Source organism: Hydra vulgaris, chromosome 10, assembly GCF_038396675.1.
Source record: "Hydra vulgaris chromosome 10, alternate assembly HydraT2T_AEP".
Lineage (NCBI taxonomy): Eukaryota > Metazoa > Cnidaria > Hydrozoa > Anthoathecata > Hydridae > Hydra > Hydra vulgaris.
Genome location: NC_088929.1, coordinates 30820001 through 30829048, shown reverse-complemented (window position 1 = coordinate 30829048; position 9048 = coordinate 30820001). Strand labels below are relative to the sequence as shown.

At 25.0% G+C, this 9048-nt stretch overlaps 2 non-coding genes across 2 annotated transcripts; one reads left to right on the top strand and one right to left on the bottom strand.

Moving 5' to 3' along the window:
• trnas-gcu (transfer RNA serine (anticodon GCU)) lies at positions 1-82 on the top strand. The gene has a single exon. It is a non-coding gene; the product is annotated as a tRNA-Ser (tRNA).
• Positions 83-632: 550 nt separating this feature from the next.
• On the bottom strand, positions 633-714 carry trnas-gcu (transfer RNA serine (anticodon GCU)). Its single transcript has one exon. It is a non-coding gene; the product is annotated as a tRNA-Ser (tRNA).
• Positions 715-9048: the final 8334 nt, after the last annotated feature.

Sequence of the window (9048 nt, the reverse complement as noted above, 5' to 3'; positions counted from 1 at the left end):
GACGGGGTGGCCGAGTGGTTAAGGCGATGGACTGCTAATCCATTGGGCTCTGCCCGCGTGGGTTCGAATCCCATCTTCGTCGTCCTTTTACTGCTATGACTCTGACAACCCACTCACTATTACGCTTTTGCTTTTAATTTTAACTATACTAAAACATAGAAGCGGATCCATATTAGGCGGAAAACATTACATTATTAGGTATAATATACATCTTAATATTAGGTATAAGATACACTTTAATTTATTAAAATATTTAATATTATTGTAATATTTAATATATTTATTAAATATATATAAAGGTGTATCTTACGTTATTTTTCCGTTTTTTCTATTACCATATTAGTTACAGTTATTTAAATAACTAATTAGTTTTTTATAACCATTATTATTTAATATATTTTACCATTCTATAACCATTAATTAATTATTGTACTATAATTTTTTTGATTAAAAAAAAAAAAAGATTAAATTGATACTGCGATGTAGTTTGATAAAAAAATGATTCAATCGAAACATTAAATTTTAATGTTTTTAAATTTTTAAAAATGTTTTTAACTTTTTAACTTTAATGTTTCTACATTTTGACTTTAATTTAAAGTCAAAAGTTAAGTTAAATAAAATTTCGACAGTCACGACGAAGATGGGATTCGAACCCACGCGGGCAGAGCCCAATGGATTAGCAGTCCATCGCCTTAACCACTCGGCCACCTCGTCTTGTAAGTTCAGTAGTAAACAAACAAATTATAAATGCTAAATTTGATTTGAAAAAAGTTGATTAGCATGTGATCTACCAGCATGAAAACCAGATGCCATCTACCAGCATGATAACCAGTACAAGTTATCATGTCATCTACCGTACTGGTTATAATACCATAATGCAGTATAAGTTCATCAATGGCGGACTGGCCCGGGATGCTAGGGTACAATCGCACCATGCACCCATACCTCCTTAAAGAGGTGCCTTCTAGGTCAACAGATACAATGGCTTATAAATATAGCTGTTAGCAAATTATGTTTATTCTCAATAATTTCACGTTACAAACTAATAACAATTCGAAATAATTTTTTTTTAAGTTAATCATTTTTTAACTTAAACGTCCATTAAAAGATATTGGGACCCATATAACCACTGATGTATAATTACTTATTTTGTATAACTATTTCATTGTACTAAAATAAAAATGTTTCTAAAAATTTTTTTTTTCATTATGTTACATAAATCAGTAGAGTTACTCTCATTCCAACACTTTTCATTTAATTCTTTTTCTCTTTAATTCCTTTGAGAATTAAATTTTATATAAAAAAAATCATTTCGATTAATAAACAAATGAAAAACTTCTTTATTTTGCTTAGAAATAAGTAACATTCATCTTAGAGTAAAAACGTCATGTCCAGTTTTCGAAAGCATGATTCAGAGTCTCAAGGCAGAAAAAAAGCTGTCGAAAAAGTTGTAAAAGAATACAAGAACAAACCTACACTGGAAGAGTGTGGCTTCGATAAAGTTCAAAAAAAAAGGTCATCTAATAGCTCTACGTCCAACCGAGTAGTCAAGGTATAGGTTAACAGCTTTATTTTTTTATTTACAATCTTATATTCACAATTTCATTCCAAAACTGTAAAAACAATTCTTTTTTAGACAGACCATGCTACCAACAGCGTTGATGAACCCTTGAGTCCACGAATGCCATTTTCCCTTTCAAATTTTTCAACGATCTTTGAAGAAGAAGATGATAATCGGGTGAGTTTAGGACGCATTGTTATTTTATGAAAAACCTGCAGATATTAAAAACATATTATTTAATATCTGCAGATATTAAAAACATATCACAATTCTCAAATGTTTTATTTAATTTAGGATCAAGAGGCAATTCAACAGGGTGATCAAGCAGTTAGAAACGATCCCGCTTTGTGGAAGAGGATCTAAAGTCGAACACAATCTAGTCATACTAAATGGACCACCTCGAAGTCCGGCACTTTTTCCTTGAGATTCCACAAACAAAAAAGTTCCTGCCTCTTGGATAAAAGCATAATTTTGTCCCTGGATTTCAGTCTTTCCTTATGATGTGGAATGGCGGAACAAAAGATAATTGACAAAAGCTAGGAGAAAAGGTTAAAAGCCACCAGTGTCATGTTCAACGCAGAAATTACTACATCTTCTCGAAATCAGCCTTTGGAGCCTTGAAAAATTATATTCAGAACTTGAAAAATTAATAAGAAATGAGGCATCTTAGTGGTATGAAATTTTACGCCGCGTCGTAAACGTCACTCTCCATCTGCTTCGAGAAATCTATGTTTCCGAGGTCTGTTAGCCGTTTATGTTCATAAAATATTTTTAATGTTGCTTTGAATATTAATCTAGATGTAATCTTTATTTCAATATTATGTTCATATATGTGTAGGTTCATCAAACATGCCGGACGAGTATAATGATGGTAATTTTAAGCCACCCTAGAGCTGTTGGGAAAACACAATAAGACAATTCAGTTCTATCTAGAAAAAGTTTCTCAACAACCAAAAGATATACTGAAGTTCTTGAAAGTTCTTAAAGAACTTGAATTAGAAGATCATCAACTGACTTTAGTTAAGGCACTCAAAAAGTGGATTAGATCATTTGAACTCATTGTCTTGACTTCATTCTGGTTCAAGGCTTTACTATGTGCCAACAATGTCGGCCTCCTTCTTCAATCTGAAAGCATTTCTTTGGATGACGAGACAAAGTTTTTAAAAGCTTTTCTTGTCACTTTTCTTGGCCCCAAATCCTTTAAGATGCGAAACTGAAAACGACGGTTGCATCTAGGTTAGCTTCGTTTGGGTTTCAAAATGATTTTTTTAAGAAGAAGATAAGGAAAAAGAAAATACTTTACGAATAGTTGATAAACACAGTCCACTTCCACAAAGACGAATCAAAGGGATCTTTATTATCTATATTTGTAAGAGTAGTATTAAAGACCATTTAATCTTTATCAAACCTAATGTAAAGTATTTATTATATTCTTTTTGTTAGGGATTGGTATAATAACATCAAGTAAAGTAAGAACATAGATAAACTGGATTGCAGGCGTTAACATAACTCCAAAAGTAGGTTGATATTTTCGTTTTACCGTTGTTGTTTTTTTTATATTTTGCTGCATTATTAAAATAAAATAAAAATGGCTTGCACAATAGAGCAAAACAAAAATTTATAGTTTTAGTTGAAAAAGCAAAAAATAGGTAGTTAATGTAGGCTTAGATAATATAGGTGCTAAAGTGTACAATAAAGTCATTTTTAAATATATCGACTTTGCTTTGTCATGTGCATATAATGCTCAGCCAGAGAGAGAAGCCAGTCGATGAAGATCTCTAAAGAACAAAAATATTTTTTTATTATAATGTATTGTTAATGTCGAGCTGTTCAACTGTAATGGAGTTTAAATTAAAATAAATAAATAAAACACATCCTGGTCATAAAATAGATATGTCATTATATAAACATTATCAAAGTAATAATGAGTGTAAATTATGACTTTTTTAATTAACTTTTATTACTCTGCCATCATACATAGTTGTCTTGGATATGTCAATATTGTACTATTCATGACAACTTTCTGCTAATAATTTTTTTTACACATAATATAACCTAAATCATCAAGTTGCATAGATGACAAATAGTTAAATAAGTTTCTTATTTCATAAATAGTTAGTATTTATAAAAAAAGAAAAAGTTATTCAAAGTTGCTAGCAGCATGATCAAGTTAGAGCTAAGATATCTTAACAACAGACTTCAAATATACCAATATATATTTAAACTTAAAAAGTTTAAATATATATTTTTATGTATATATACCAATATATATATATATATATATATATATATATATATATATATATATATATATATATATATATATATATATATATATGTATATATATATAAATATACAGTTAATTACAGATATCTTGACCCTCCAGGGAACCAAAGAAAACAATTCGACTAAACGAATGTTTGGCTTAATGACTGCCTCCAAGGTTTGTATTATGTGTGTGTATGTACGTTGATGTATGATGTTGATGTGTGATGTATCTTTATCCAAAAAAGTTGATATCTTGCTCAATAATGAAGTAAATTAGACAAGGATCAGTAATAAGTTCTTTTTCCCACTATTGATCACTTAATATTCACATTCGCTTGTGAACAATGTGAAGTATAATAATACTTATAAAATGTGCTAATGTACCTTACTTTAAAGATATTTTTATTGATTGGATCGTGGAAGACATGCATCAAATCAAAATTAGTCTGATGACAGAAGGCGATAAAAATACATATGAATTTGATATTGATGATGAAGATAACGATATCATAATTTTTTAAGATCGTTTTGAAAATAATTTCAATAATTTTAAGTTTTTGTTCTAAAAAAATGTATAAATTAATTTTTTGGTTTTAGTTGCTTTCAATAATTGCTTTTAATTGTTCAATTTCTATGATTTAGTTAACTGCGTTAAAAAAATGGTACAGGGCAGATTATTTGTAATACTATAACAACAGTTAGTATTATAATATACAATTAACTAATATTAATAATAATAATAAGTGAACCCAGCAAACATGACAACGTTGAATCAACGTTGAAAACCGGTCGCAAAAGATATTGCGGAAACGTTGACAAAGTAATCGATTTTGCAAAGATATGTAACGTTGTTTAATAGACGTTGATTAAACGTTATTGCGTAACGTTGAAAAAACGTTACTAAATGACGTTACAAAAGCGTCGCAACTAAACGTTGAAAAAGCGTTACATAAAAAGCGTTGAATAAACGTCGCAACTTAGCGTTGAAAAAACGTTACCTAAAAAGCGTTGCATAAACGCTGTTAAAGCAGTCTATTTTGCAAGGATTTGTAACGTTGTTAGTAAAACGTCGATTTAACGTGACTCAAAGACGTCGAGTAAAGGTTGAAATATAACGTTGAATCAACGCTTAAAAGTGCTGTATAAAATATCGCAAAATATTATTAAACGTAATTAAACGTGGCTATAATATATATTGAATTGGAAAATAAAACTAAATTGTAATTTTAACTCTGCCCTCGCAATATTTCCAAAATCAATTTTTAATACAAACAGTAATATATAATGATAAATATAAAAAAGCTTAACATATACAATTTATAGATATATATATAAAAATATAAATATTTTCTTTAAAATTTATGTGTGTGAGTGTTTGCATATATATTTATGCAATATATAAAAATACAATTAACAGGATATCGTATCGATAGGCCAGGATATCATTGAGATGCAGAATCTAAATCAAAAAACAAAACTTGTACCATTAGTAGACAGAAAGCAAAAGTAAAAAAAAAAATGTTGTTAAATTAGTATAATTATTATTAAATTTAAAAAGTAAATATATATGTATATATATATATATATATATATATATATATATATATATATATATATATATATATATATATACATACATATATATATATATACATATATATATATATATACATACATATATATATATAAATATATATATCTATATATATATATATATATATATATATACATATATATATATACATATATATAACATATTTATATATATAATTTATAATTATACGTTCAGGTATCACTCCATTGACTAGTTATTAACTATATGAGTGACACCTAACCTTATTTATGTGAGTTTATAAATATTATTGTAAATTTCATATTTTATGGTTAAATAAATGGATTATTATTATTATATATAAAATATATAGATAAATAAATTACATATATATATAAATGATATATATATATAAATGATATATATATATATAAATGATATATATATATATATATATATATATATATATATATATATATATATATATATATATATATACAAATTTATTTATTTATTATACAGTAAACTCCCGGTTATTCAAAATGGCATTTTCAAAATTCTTATTAAAATTTTCTGCTTATTCGAAGCAATTTTTATTTCCTGTGAATTTTCTTTAACAAACTCATGCAAATTCTGTTATGCAGAAATGCAGTTATTCGAACCTGCAGTTGTTCAAAATTTCGGTTATTCAAAACAATTTTTGCTCCCCTTGAAGATAAAAAACACATTTAAGGAACAAAAAATAAATAAAAAATGGACTATATTTTCAATGAATTGTAAAATATTTATTATTTTACAAGGATAAAACTGAAGTAGCACCAAATTCCAAGGGTCTTTTTCTTTTTTACTTTCTACTTTTATTAAAATTTGAAAGAGACTTAAAGTAGGTCATTTTAAAGAGCATATTCAGTTATTTGAGTTTCGGGTTATTCGAAATAAATTCTTATACCCCTTGAAGGTTCGAATAACCGGGAGTTTACTGTATAAATATATATATATAAATATATATATATATATATATATATATATATATATATATATATATATATATATATATATATATATATATATATACACATATGTATATATATATATATATATATTTATATACAAAAATAATTTTGTATATATATATATATATATATATATATATATATATATATATATATATATATATATATATATATATATATAGATATATATATACAGTGGCGGATCTATATATGGGCTAATAGGGCTAAAGCCCGGGGCCCCGACCAGTAAGGGGCCTGTATGAAAAGAGAAATTTTACATATTATCGTGAATATTCATTTATCAAATGTAAAAGTGGTTAAATAATTAATTATTTCAAACATAAGTAAGTGTATGTGAAAATTCAAGCGAACGAAAACTAAATTTTTAGAATAGAGAATAAAAATTGTATTGGCATTGCTATCGCTACGATGATGTTCAAATGCTTTTGTATTGAAAAATTAAGTGTCTTTGCTAGCTTTTGTAAAAATAGTGCACCTGTGACTCAGCTTTGAATGATTAAGTTTATTTTTGTGCAAATTCTACTGATTATTTTTCATTCGCTCGGTATTAAAATTATAACATATTAAATAAAATTTATATAAATTTTATTTCTATATAGGTTTAACGATGATGGGTCGTAAATATAAAAGTGGGTGTCAAAAAAGAAAATTAGCAGAACAGACGCAATAGAAAAATGTAAAACATTAACCAACTTCTTTTCAATCCAATCCCAGATCGACGAAACATCTTCAGCTCAAATTAAAGATAAAAATAATGATCAAAATGTTTCAATATTTGAATCATCAGAAATTCAAACATCCCCATACATCGTTGAACTGCCCTCCGAAGATAATTTTTGTGATTTGGGCACATGGCCGAATATATTAAATAGCGATTTCATTAATTTTTGTTTAACCAAAGATACAACATATTTTCAAAATAAGGGTTTCCATAAACGTGATTATGCAGTTTTGTGCAGAATTTCAAAAACACAAAATCAATATTTTTCCGAAGAACTATTTAAAAAACGGCTTAAAAATGCACAGCCAGTGTCAAGAAATTGGATATGTTATTCGAAAAGCACAGGAATTTGTACACAGTAATGAAAATTTTCCTTACAATGCCTCTAACCAATTGTGAAGCAGAAAGATCATTTTCCAGAATGAGCTATATTAAAAATAAGCAAAGAAATACAATGAGTGATGACAGATTGGCTGATTTAATGCTTCTATCCATAGAACATAAAATTACAAAGTCATTAAACTACGATGAGGTTATAAAGGAATATGCCCTAATAAGGTTCGAAAACTGCGTCATTAAAAATCTTAGAATTAAATAACTTGTTTTTGTTATGAATTTATTATGCTTAAATATTTACGATATTTGTGATTGTTAGTGAATAGGAATAATAATAATAAAAACAATTAATCTTTAATATTGTCTTTTATTTTATTGAGAATGAACCGAAACGCTATTAATCGCATAATCAATTAAAATTTTTTATTCGTGTAGGGCTAGGGCCCCTTGCTATTCAAGCCCTGGGCCCCCAAGCTAGATCCGCCATGGGTATATATATATATATATATATATATATATATATATATATATATATATATATATATATATATATATATATATATATATATATATATATATATATATATATATATATATATATATATATATATATATAATTTTGTATATATATATATATACACAAAATTATATAGTTTTGTATATATATATATATATACAAAATTATATAACTTTGTATATATATATATATATATATATATATATATATATATATAATTTTGTATATATATATATATATATATATATATATACACAAAATTATATAGTTTTGTATATATATATATATATACAAAATTATATAATTTTGTATATATATATATATATATATATATATATATATATATATATATATATATATATATATATACAAAATTATATAATTTTGTATATATATATATATATACACAAAATTATATAGTTTTGTATATATATATACAAAATTATATAATTTTGTATATATATATATATATATATATATATATATATATATATGTACAAAATTATATAGTTTTGTAGATATATATATATATATATATATATACAAAATTATATAATTTTGTATATACATATATATATATATATATATATATATATATGTATGTATATACAAAATTATATAATTTTGTATATATATCTACAAAACTATATAATTTTGTATATATATATATATATATATATATATATATATATATATATATATTTATATATAAATAAAATATTATTTAAGTCAGAATCTATATAACTGCAAAAATTTCAAGTTTTTTTTAAAATTTGATTCTAGAGAGAAAAAAAAAACATTTATTACTCTTTTTAACTCAATGCAAAAGTAACACTATTAAATGAACTTTGCTAACTCAAAGTTTTTCTGTCTAAAATAAATGTGACAAAAGAAACATCTACATTTTTATTATGAAATATAATCCTTTGTCAATAACTATTTACTTAAAAGTATTAACATCAAAAATATTTTGTTAAAGTTATTAACAATAAGCATTTTAAACTATATTTTTTGGAATTTATTTTAAGAAAAAGTTAAAATAACAATAATGGTTTATC